This window comes from Fundulus heteroclitus, chromosome 14 (assembly GCF_011125445.2).
Source record: "Fundulus heteroclitus isolate FHET01 chromosome 14, MU-UCD_Fhet_4.1, whole genome shotgun sequence".
NCBI classification, from domain to species: Eukaryota; Metazoa; Chordata; class Actinopteri; order Cyprinodontiformes; family Fundulidae; genus Fundulus; species Fundulus heteroclitus.
In genome coordinates, this window is record NC_046374.1 from 1,982,006 (window position 1) to 1,994,929 (window position 12,924).

The 12,924-nt window shown below is 40.1% G+C and overlaps 1 protein-coding gene and 1 long non-coding RNA gene across 2 annotated transcripts in view; both read right to left on the reverse strand.

Moving 5' to 3' along the window:
* LOC105921281 (protein mono-ADP-ribosyltransferase PARP14) overlaps positions 1 to 12,924 on the reverse strand; it is a gene marked incomplete in the record, with an annotated part of 115,697 nt that overhangs the window by 77,495 nt on the left and 25,278 nt on the right.
* Positions 6,521 to 8,174, reverse strand: LOC118565622. Its single transcript, XR_004932480.1, has 3 exons — positions 7,974 to 8,174; positions 7,392 to 7,745; positions 6,521 to 7,000 (listed from the first exon to the last, which is right to left on the reverse strand). It is a non-coding gene; the product is annotated as an uncharacterized LOC118565622 (long non-coding RNA).

The following is a 12,924-nucleotide window of genomic DNA, read 5'->3' on the forward strand; positions in this document are numbered from 1 at the left end:
AAACGGCAGATAAACTGGCATAAAAAAGGGCTTTAGGGAAGAAAGAACATCAAGTTTTCCATTTCAGAAAGGTGAGGGTAAAGCAATAATCAAAAGAAAAGAATTAGAAATATGGCAGAAAAGATGTAATGAAGACAAAAAAGGGAGAGACTTTTATAAAATACAAAAGTCAGTAGTAATCAACAACTTAGGAAGAAAAAATAGAAGACGTGATAAAGTGATAATGATGAGATTATGTGTATGTCATACATTAGTAAATGACATTCTATTTAGAATAGGGAAAATAACTAATGAACAGTGTGCAGAAAAAAGAAAATATTGAACATATATTAATGAAATGTATAGTATATTTAGCTGAAAGAGAGAAATTAAAGGAAAAGGCAGGACGAGAATGGAGTTTGAAAGGAATCTTATGTAAAGAAGGGGGACACAAAAGATATGTTTAATGTTAGAAAAGCATTATTTATATACACTGCTCAAAAAATAAGGGACAACCTAACACAATGTAACTCCAAGTCAATCCCACTTCTGTAAAATCTAACTGTCCCCCTAAGAAGCAACACTGATTGATAATCAGTTTCACCTGCTGCTGTTCAGATGGAATAGACACCAGGTGGAAACTAGAGGCAGTTAGTAAGACCCCCCCCCCCCCACCACCCACCCACCCATACAGGAGTGGTTCCTCAGGTGGTGACCACAGACCACTTGTCAGTTCCTCTGCTTTCTGCCTGATGTTTTGGTCACTTTGAATGCTGGTGGTGCTTTTACTCCAGTAGCAGCATGAGACGGAGTCTACAACCCACACAGTGGCTCAGGTAGTGCAGCTCATCCAGGATGGCACATCAATGTGAGCTGTGGCAAGAAGGTTTGCTGTGTCTGTCAGCATGTTGTCTAGAGCATGGATGTGCTACCTGGACTACATCAGGAGACATGGAGGAGGCTGTAGGTGGGCAACAACCCTGCAGCAGGACCGCTACCTCCACCTTTGTGCAAGGAGGAACAGGAGGAGCACTGCCAGAGCAAATGTTCATGTGTCTGCTCAAACGATCAGAAACTGACTCCATGAGGGTGGTATGAGGGCCTGACGTCCACAGGTGGGGGTTATGCTTACAGCCCAACACTTTTGCCCTGTGCTCTTCACAGATGAAAGAAGGTTCACACTAGGGATGGAATGGTTTATGAAAACCGTCCAAACCGTTCGGTTCGACTGTCTCGGTTCGATTCGCGTGTGTTGCGTTCGGTTCATGCGCTGCTCCTTTTTCTCATAGGCGAAGCAGAAGGTGGCGGTACTGTGCCCAAAGCCAACCACCGGTAGTAAACAACAAGAAGAAGTGAAGCAGCGTAGCCGGGTGTAGCAGAAAAAAATCAGTTGTTGTGGAGAATTGTGTGGGTATGGCGAGTGGGAAAGAACAGGAGTTGGAAGACGCGCCAGCAGCACTTTATAGGTCTGCTGTATGGCACCACTTTGCATTTAGAGTGACCTACGATGACGGTGCAAAGAAAGTTGTGGATAAAAGTTCAACAGTGTGCAAGCATTGTGCAACACGTGTTGTTTATGCTAACAGCAACACGACCAACATGTCAGCTCACCTGCGGAGACATCATCCCAGTGAGACAGTTGGCAGCGCAAGGAGGAGAGGGAAAGAGTCGACAGGACAACTTCAACTCCACGCAGCTTTTTAACAGACATACGGTGACGAGTCAGAAAGGGTTAAATGCCTAAATAAAGGAGTGGGATATTTCATCGCCAAAGATATGCAGCCTTATCCCGTAGTGGAAAGTGCGGGATTCCGTTCTATGATTAAAGCACTGGAGCCACGATATAAAATCCCCTCCCGCAAACACTTCAGCAACACGGTAATTCCCGCACTTTATGAAGAGACCCGGCAAAGAATTGTTAAAGAGTTGTCTGACACAGCCTCTGTAGCGCTAACTAGTGATGGATGGACCTCCAGGGCTACTGAAAATTTCCTGACTGTGACTGTCCATTACATTACCTCAGAATGGGAGATGAAAAGCTCCGTTTTACAGACACGCCCCCTTTATGAGAGCCATACTAGCGAGCATCTCTCTGAAGCACTGACAGAAGCAGTGACAGAATGGAAGTTGCACAGGGGCAGCAGCAAAATCCCTGTTACTACAGACAATGCAAAAACTATGGTGAATGCAACAGCTGGACTGGGGCCACAAAGTGGCTGCTTTGCACATACTGTTAATCTTGCAGCCAAGAATGCAATCTCAATAAGTCAGGTATCCCGGCTCCTGGGGAAGATGAGGAAAGTGGTGACATTTTTTCCATCGGAGCACAACAGCCACCCACGCCCTTAAAACCAGATAGGAGATGCTGCAATTGCCACTTCACAAACTAATACATGATGTCCCAACCCATTAGAACACAACATATGACATGCTGGAGCATTTTTTTTTTGGAGTAGCAGGCATCTATTCTGCTCTGATGGACAAGGATGTTAAGAAAAATGTCAAAGACATTGCTGTTTTGACTGACAGTGAGACAAAACTGGCAGAGGATCTAACCAAGATTTTCAAACCTCTGAAGAATGTAACAACGCTCATGAGCACGGAAACATCCCCTTCAGTGTCCATGATCATCCCTCTGCAGAAGATGATACTAAAATCCATGACACCCAGTGAAGAGGACAGCCCCACCATCAAAGATGCTAAGGCAGCCATCACCAAAAACTTGGAAGACAGATACAGGGACCCTGATCTTCAGGACTATCTGCACAGAAGCACAGCCCTGGATCCAAGATGTAAGTCCCTGCCATACTTGGAAGAAGACTCTATTAAGAAAATCTACAGTGCTGTCACCAGAGAGATCATGGAGATTGAAGAGCAGGTATTGTTTTTTTTAAATTCTGTAACAAAATTTAACGCATTTTATCATAATTACAATTTCTCTCCTTTTTTAAACTAAACAGAATACTTGAGTCTTTGCATTTATTTTATTTTCTCAGTGTACAGTAGAGCATATAGTTTTAGTGTCTATGCTGCTATGACAGTGTTTGTTTTTATCAATCTTTTTTAAACTACCATACTATTTGTCATTTCATCATGCAGGTTCAACCCAGAGAAGCCCAGGTGGCCAGTTCATCCTCAGCTGGAGAGCCAGAGGCATCAGAAGAGTCATCTCCTCCTCAGACTAAATCTGTCATGGTAGAGCTTTTTGGAGAGCTCTTTACATCAGAGAAGGGAACCACCAAGTCTTTGTCCCAGATCACTGAGGAGGAGGTCATGTCATACAGGCTCACAGGATGCATTCCTGTGGATGAAAGTCCACTTGCATGGTGGAGAAGCAACGATTATAAGTATCCTCATATTGTTAAATTGGCTGGACGTTACCTTGCAGTCCCAGATACATCCGTACCAAGTAAGAGAGTTTTCTCTACAGCAGGAGACATTGTCACTGCTAGTAGATCTTGTCTTTTGGCAGAGAATGTGGACAAACTCCTCTTCTTGCAGAAGAACATGATAGAATGAGCAGAGCATTGTTGTTCATAAGCAGTGCAGTATGTGTTAGTTTGGTTTATGCTATATTTTATATTGATGATTATTTACTGGATTATTTCTTTTGTTATTTTAGATAACACAGTGGCACTTTAAGTTTGATAAGAAATACAGCCTTATTTATTTGATTGTATTTCAAACACTGCAAAACAAACGGAGTTTTGATAATCAGAGAATTGAAACATGTCAATTTATCTTGAGTTAATTTTAAACAAAGGGACCTAAGTCTAGTTTTCATAGAGCCCATGCTTCTTTGTTAAAGATTGTTTGCCAAATAAATGAAGCACATGTTGGTACTAGCACTGTCTCCTCTCTTGCAATGCCAGAATCTCACCTACTTTTAACCTAAGACTGTCGCAATGAGGTATCAAATGTCTGACTGCTTTTTTCTTTCAGTTTTAACCTGACCATACAAGACATAATAGATTTTCCTAACAATCAACATATACCGAACCGAACCGAAAACCGTGACCACGAAACCGTGAACCGAACCGTGGATTTTGTGAACCGTTCCACCCCTAGTTCACACTGAGCACATGTGATAGATGTGACTGTCTTGAGATGTCGTGGAGAACGTTTTGCTTCCTGCAACATCCTCCAGCATGTAATGTAGTAATGGTGTGGGGGGGTATTTCTTTGGGGGGCCGCACAGCTCTCCATGTGCTCGCTAGAGGTAGTCTGACTGCCATTAGGTACAGAGATGAGATCCTCAGACCCATTGTGAGACCACATGCTGGTGCGGTTGGTCCTGGGTTCCTCCTGATGCATCCTGATGCAAACGATGCTATCTTTATTATTACTAAAGAGCAGAGCATGATTGAATCTGTTGATTTGTCTGCACTGACAGAAACTGAACAATGGCAGGTCACTTTTACAGAAGTACAGCTCTGTCTTTTCAGCTCATGAAGGTGACTTGGGGTGCACTAATCTGGTTTTCCATGACATTGCCTTGTTGGATGTGGTCCCGGTCCAGCAGAGGTACAGACGGATCCCTCCCTCAGGGTATGAGGATGTCAAGTCACACATCAACCAGCTCCTACAGAACCAGGTAATAAGGGAAAGCAGTAGCCCTTATCCCTTGACGTCAAGGCAGGTGAGTAATTTCAAACACGAAAACTGAGAACAACAGGAGACAAAAACATTAGTCCAAAAATAAGATTCAAAAACGACTCACACAATACAGAGTTCAGGTCAGAGGCCACGGCATACCACGACTGGTTGTACACTCTGGCGTCTTCCATCTGTCTGAGCACTCCTTAAGAAGCCAGTGGAAGCCACTCCTAACAAGCCGCAGGTGTGGGCCACGTCCCCAGTCAACTAAAACCACCTGTGGAGCAGAGTTAGAGCACAGAAACACAGAGAACCCTGACAGACTGAAGCAGTGGCTTAATGGCCACGTCTCACACATGTTTCAGAGCTTTGCTCATTTTTGGGCTTTGCAAGCTATCACAGGCGTTTTGTGGAGGGTTTTGCTAGGCTAGCTGGTCCTCTCCATAGGTTGGTGGCACAACAAGTGGGCACAAAGTCCAGGAAGGGGTCCGGCCAAGCTTTTCAATCTGCTTGGATATCAGAGTGCGAGGAGAGCTTTGAGGCTTTAAAAGCTAAATTAACATCCGCACCAGTGTTGGCATATGCTGATTTTTCACATCCTTTTATTCTAGAGACAGATGCCAGTCACAGTGGACTTAGGGCAGTAATGTCACAGGAAAAAGAGGATGGAGTGAGGCCCATTGCATATGCCAGTCGAGGTCTTAAACCTTCAGGTCCTAACATTGTTAATTGTAGCTCTATGAAAATGGAGTTTCTGGCATTAAAATGGGCCATGACTGAGAAGTTTAGGGAATATCTCTTGGGCCACCAGAGTATGGTTTATACAGATAAAATCCCTTTGTATTGTAAAAACCCTTATATCTTCATTCAGCCAAGCACCGTTGGGCTGCTCAACTTGCTGCTTTTGATTTGGATATAAAGTATCGTTTTGGACGCAGCAATAACAAGGCTGATGCGCTCTCCTGCCAGCCAACATCAGGTACCAGCCTGGCAGAACTCTAGTTGTGCACCTCCGTCCCAAAGGCTCTTCAGTGTGCCCCATGTCCTGTTCCAGTGTCAGTAACCCAATCTGTGGTGACTGTTCTGCCATCTCATTCTGTGTCTGACCTTTGTGCTTTGCAGTTGAACACCTTTCCTTATACAAAGTGAAATTTGCCATTGGCTTCGCTGTAAGCGTTTCTCTTCTCCACTCGACCAATCAGTCATTTCTTTCTCTGATAATGTCATGCCTGATATGGTGTCACCTTCACACCTGTTCACCATCATCTTGTTCTGCTGCAGCTTCCAAAAAAGGATGGACCTTCTTTCTGCACATCATCAGAAGTGGATGTTAAACCTAGCACAAGTCATTTCTTTGTTCTGCCAGAGTTGACTAGAAAATAACCTGTTTTCTCCTTCATCCAACTGCCTCTTGCCTGTCTGACCCAAGCTTGACCCCAACCTTGGATTTTCTGGCTTTGACCCTCCGCTTGTCTGACCCTGAGAATTTAGATCGACCGAACCTGTTGGACTTGATAACCTGGACTCGACCTTTGCCTGCCTGACCCAGAAACGGCCTCAGCCCCAATAAAAACAAACGTTATTCTGTACCAGCTGATCAGTCTCTGCGTCCATCTGTCCTAGGAGTCTCATAGATGCCTCCACAGCACCGCTCTACAGTATATTTTGCATTAACAGTACATCTAAACCATGTCCAAAATACTTTGAAATTGAATATTCATAGGATTCAAAATTATGTCTTTATTTGCTGCTGGATTTTGTAAACATATTTGTTAAAATCTGAGAGAAAAAACAGAAATATTGGACAAATATAACCTGGCTGCTTTATATAAAGGGTTTTGCAGTCCTCCTGATACTTTATATTAAAACAGAAAACTGTCTACTTCTTTATTTATTACAAAACCAAAGACATCAACATCAAGCTTTCTGTGAAACGTTTAGTGCAGTTTAAGTAAGCTGGAAATAAAGAATCCTCTTATTCTCCCTGTAGCTCAGAAAACTTAGTAAAATAAGCTATTCAAATCATCATGTAATAAGAACGACACACCTAATAACGAAAAAGCAGAAAAGAATAGAATTTAATGTTTAGAACAGATGAAATTGAACTCCTCTCTGTCATTTTTTTTAAACCACTTATGTTGTCCTCCTGTCTTCATGGCTCCAGAGATGTCACAGTCATCCATCAGTCCATCTGCAGCCCAGTTCTGATAGCTGACCACTTCATCACTGACCCAGAACCAGAAATCCAGAGTACAGGTGTAGTGCAGTCCCATCCAGACGTAATCAGTGGAGGCGTTCTTGGCTTTCTCCTGGACCAATCTCTGCTCATCCAGGTTGGTGATGGTGACCAGGTCATGGTGGTGATCTCTGCAGTAGTACAAGGCTTCCTCCCAGGTTTTACTTTCTTTGATCAGGATCAGTTTTTCTGCCATGATGGTGATGGACACAAACAATTGTTCACATTATTTATGAATTTTATTTAGAAAAATTATCCAAAACTTTATTTTGTTAGAAGAAAATGTTCTTTGGGTACGTCAAAAAAAATGTAAACATATGTAGGGCTGTGATTTGAAATATAAATCTGTATATGAGAATATACAATAGATAAGAAACGCATAAGTAAATCAAGTGTTTTTCCCTGCTTTCCCTATTTCTTTGATCAGGATAAACTTGCTAAATGTTAAATGGTGGATAAAAAATTTGAAAGGATCAGTTATCAACATGTCTATACAAATATCTTCAAATAAAATTGTGTTTCTGTTTTTGATATTTTTAATTAAAAGCTTAATCTTTAGAAATCTTAAAGAACAACTCACCATCATAACAGATGAAGGGTTTTCTGTCAGTACAGTTCTCATTCCTCCATCTGCCTTCATCATCAAACACAGTCATGGCACATTGACCACTGTTGATTATCTGATTGTCAAACTGTAGATTCCAGTGTCTAAAGGAGAAACTGCTTCCATCTGACCACCTCCAGGTGTCTCTGAACAGACCGGTGTAAATGTATGTACCATCTGCAACAGAACTGCATTCTGTCTTTACCTCCTCATCCTGGAGCTGTGTCAGTCCACTGATTAGGTCTGTGTGTTCTTTCCTGCAGTAACTCTGAGCTTCTGTCCAGTTTTTCTTTTCTTGAATCAAGTGGAATTTCTTTGATGAATTCCTGTCTGCGTAATAAACTAAATGTGAGCATCGACCTGTCATAATACTTTCTCTACAGAATATAATCCTAAATCAGGAGATGTAAAAGCAACAAATGTTCAAGCAAAATTCCAGTTTTGTTTCTTATAATAATAAATTGGTAATTTTTTGTCTTAGTGTCTTTCACATTTGATAACATATTTCCACCCAGAATACAGGATTTAAATAAGGCCTTAAAACAAAAATGTTCTTACCATTATAGCAGAGAAAGAATTCAGGTCGGGGACAGTCTAAGCTCCCCCACTTCAGGGTCTTCCATATGATTCCACAGTTCTGCAACCCGTCTGCATCATTTGGCTCATTTGTGCTCCACGGTTGGTAACTCTCATTGAACTCCTCTCCAGGCAGAGACCAGTACCATGTTCTCTGGACACCTGGTGGATCATGCAGACCAATCCAAGCTTCCCTCAAATCTCCTGCTGAGTTAGTGAGGAGTCTCTTCATGTCTGTCATGTTAGACACTGTGGCCAAGTCAGTGTGTTTCTCTCTGCAGTACTGCTGAGCTTCAGTCCAGGTCTTATTAACATTAATGTAGTGATACTCATAGAGATGACAAACCACTGCACTACACTGACCTGTAGGAACAAAAGAAACAGCTGAGGTAACTACAGGATAGTTTTAAACTAAAGCAGGAAAATAACATCATGCTTAATATATTTTAAGTGGTCTTTATTTTAGGATCTACTGATCAAATTAATTTGCATCACATATAAGTGAGAATTAATGCAAAGACACTTACCCACTGAAAGAAGAAGAAGCAGACTCATCTGCATATTTTGCTCTGCTGGATGGAAAATAGACAGATATATCTCTGTTTGGGAAAATATACATTTCAAATCTAAAAATAAAACCTATTAATCATAAATATTTTACATTTAGGAGATAAAAGGAAAAAGAGTGACCCTTTTATTTACATTTTTTAAAGGTTTAAAAGAATTACAGCTTTGTTTTTCATAGTTACATAAAATTTTAACATAAGCTTCCCTCGGAGAGGCTTAGAGAAACACAGGGGACATTTGTTTCTTTTTACAGTCTAAAACAAACGATTTAATAACTTTAAATTCTTCCTAAAATGCTATAATAGTATTTTATTCACACTCCCCTTATTGAAACATGCTTCTGTTTGTTAGAAGAGCAGGTACAACATATTCTATATATTAATGCTAATACTGAGAATAAAGAATGTAAATATGCAATAAATATGACTTTTTCTACCAATACATGAATTTACACCTTATGCTAAGCAGAGAACACAGTGTGAGCAGAGGAGAAACTTACTTCTGATTATGTTGTCTTACGGAGAAGCAAAATAAAATGTTTGTCTTCAGCTTGAAAGATCTTAATGAATGTTCAGTTCCATCTGACGCATGAGTCCATTGGTATGGGGGACATTTGAATATTCAAACATTAAAAAAACAGCAAATATTTAAGCCTGCCTATTTTTATTATTAACTATGTGTTGATACTGATAGATTTAAGGAAAGGTGACCATGTTTTTCACTAACATCTTTACAGCAAATTAAATATTTACACACTGACACATTATTACCTGGATTTAAGTGTTTGGACAATTCTGTGTCATCCCAGAGCAATACTGCCAATTACTGGAACAAGATTCATATGGTCTGAGCAGGAACGGATATTAAAACTGTTTTCACCTTCTTGTTCTTGAAAGTAGATTGTTTAGCTTTGTTGTGATATGATGGAATCAGAAACAGAATGGCTAAGAGCCCTGTAGAAACGTCCACATAATGCAATGTGCATCCATGTTTTTCTTTTTAGCAGATTTTATAGATTTTATACATCAACACAAGTAGCATACACTGTTTTATGTATCTCTTTACTTCAAACAAAGCAGAACTTCATATCAATGAAGCTCTTGATTTTGCTCTCAATAACATTAAAACAACTTTCTGTTTGGAAGCACTTCAGGCAGGTCATGAAACGGGTTTTTATTTACATCTCATTTATGTCTAAATAGAGGTCTCCTTTTTCACAGCAGGAAGCTCCTCTCTATATATATTTATATCCCATTTGTCAGGTGTGCCTTCTATTCAACACAAATGTCAGTATTTGAATATTAAAATACTTTAGCCAAACATCTTTGTCAGTCACGGAATTCAGCCAGAGGTTGTTTTTTAAGTTATGATGGGAAAATTCCTTCCAAAAAAATACTGGAATAGCAACATTTTGAGTTGCATACACTAAAAATTATTTTGAAACCTTTCATTTGTCTTTTTAATATCTTGACACTTTTTTGTTTTTGCACAGAAGATGCTAAATAAGTTATGTTTGAGTAAGACAGCTTTAACAAAGAAGAGTTGCAGATTCTTCTTCTGTTAGTAAAAGAAATAAAAATAACTCTTTAAATGTTTTCATGCTTCCTATTATTTTTCAGCATTTTCCAACCACCACCACTGTCATTCAGCATCATCAAAGATGTGAAGGCATACTAAAAAACAGCCATACATTCTCCACATTTATCAAATTAATTTAAATTTAAACTTTCCAAAAGGAACTTTGTCTACATTTGGCAGAGTAGAGGAATTTCTAAACCTGTGGGGTAATCTGAAAAGTTGTTTATGGGAGTAAGTTTACCTTTAATTTGGCTGAGCTCTAGGTTCTCTGTTCCAAAAAAGGAGTTATTGCATCATACATATGGTGATTATTTGGAGTGTGGGAAAGTTCTCAGCTGGTCTGGCTTCCTCTGCCTTTTAAACATTACATTTGATGCACTCTGTCCAAAACAAACTTTCATATTGTGTTCTAATTTAATTAAATGGCTGTATGCTCTGAGTTTCAATGTAATTAACTTGGCAGTAGAGGATTGTATTAGGGTCACAACTTCATGCAAAGTACAAAGTATGTATAATATGTGTAATAACGTACAGAGTGAGCATAGGGAAAGATTGTTAATTTAGAGCACAACAGCTTCAGTTTTTAACTATTTGGAATAGGCAGGAAAAATATTATTTGCTTCTTGCAGAAAAACACTTTCAACTTCATTTGACCAATGGTGCTCATCCTCATTGTTGTTCATGTCATCGCACCCTTTTTTCTTTTGTAACATACATTATAGAGACTAAAAACAGTCATTCAACTGTGGGCAAATTATATACACAGAGACATTTTTTTATATATATTTCTATATAGAAACAGAGATACGCACAAGTATTGCCATTTTATATGCACACATTGTGTTCCAGCCCTAGGCCTCATGGGCCGGGTTACATGTGTTGCCTTTCCTTTTTCCTCCTCCTCTGTGCAGGTCATGGTGCTGTGGATCCGGAGCACGGAGCACCTAAAGCTCCGCCTGTTTCCTGCTTTGTTGCGCTCTCTCTACGCACACTGAAGGACGTGTGGTGCTGCTCTGCTGTTGGGACCTCATCCTCACTGTACACATTGAGTTTGTTTTTAGTTTTGCGTCTCACCATTGCTTTATTTTGTTCACTTAGTTTGTTTATTTATTTGATACATTTACATCAAAACAAGCTTGAAAAATAAAACGAGAATCATTTCAACCAAAAAGGAATGGGCTAAAGCAATGCTTACATTAGCCAATCCTTATTTAAACTCTTTAATCAATGTTAAATCCACTGACCTCATATTTAATACAGTCAAAACAGAAGAAAAACTAAAGAAGAGAAAAAAAAACCTAACCTTATTTTTACACATTCCAAACAAAAGACATTTTCTTCAAATTTAAACACATCAATAATCACTCACAGTTTTACACTTTAAAAGTTTTGTAAATTCGATGAAAAAAAACACATTCTTTACACACGTATACATAACAAATCCAAGCATTTACATTACGCCACTGATATTCACACATTTCATGGTGGTTTTTGCTACTTAAACACTTTACCTTTAATAAATGTTTCTTTTGTGCACCTTTAATTTTTGCATGGCCTCCTGTTGTTATGGCCCTGAGCCAGTTATCACAACAGACATACCAATTATTTTTAATGTATAGACACAGACGTCCTGGAGTGTGTGCGAGAATGGCTGTTTGTCCTGTCTGTCTCTGTGTTGCCCTGCGACAGACTGGCGACCTGTCCAGGGTGTTCTCCGCCTCTCGCCCATTGACAGCTGAACATAGGCACCAGGACCAGTCATGACGCCACAAGGGCTAAAGCGTGTCGGAAAATGGATGGATAGATTGACACAGACATGTAGATATATATTTTGACAGATCCATACATTGACAAATGTTGGCATAAAATGTGGACATACACATGATTTTATATGCACACATAAATAGTAATTTGGAATTTAGAGAGACACACAGACATACAAGAATAGGCAAACAACCATTATAGTATAAAACAGAGTGATAAACCCACACACTACTCACCTGAAAGGCATCATTGGCTGGATGCCAGCACTGTTAGAAGTCACCTTCCCTGTTACTGCTTTCAACCAAAAGACATAATTAATATGCATGGCTAACATGATCAATCTTTCATTTTATTTTTTATTTTTTTACAAAAGTACAGAAACACAAAGTAGACACCGATACCACTGACTCCACATTCTGATAATGAGTACACTTTGTGGAGGCCCCCATCGTGTCCTGGATTGTTGATTACCTGACGGGTAAACCACAGTATGTACACCTGCAGAACTGTGTGTCAGACTTCAACTATTGCACTGAGTCCTGTCACCTTCAGAAGTTTTCTGATGACTCAGCAATAGTTGGCTGCATTGAAGGGGGTGATGAGAGTGAGTATAGGTCATTGGTGGGCAACTTTGTCACTTGGAGTGAGCTGAACCATCTGCAGCTCAACGTGACAAAGACTAAGGAGCTAATAGTGGATCTGAGGAGGACAGAAACACCTGTGACCCCTGTTTCTATCCAGGGGGTCCCTGTTGACACTGTGGAGGAGTATAAGTACCTTGGAGTGTACTTTAACAATAAACTGGACTGGATTAGAAACACCGAAGCGGTCTACAAAAAGGGCCAAAGCCTCTCCATGACTCACTGACCCAGCAGATGAGCTCCTTCAGCAGAAGACTCCGCTTACCCAGATGCTCCACCGAGTACCACAGGAAATCACCCCCCCCCCCTCTGTAATTCTGATGCAGAATTATAGAATTATTGACAATTATTGACATTTATCCATTCTTTTTGTTCTCTTTTGC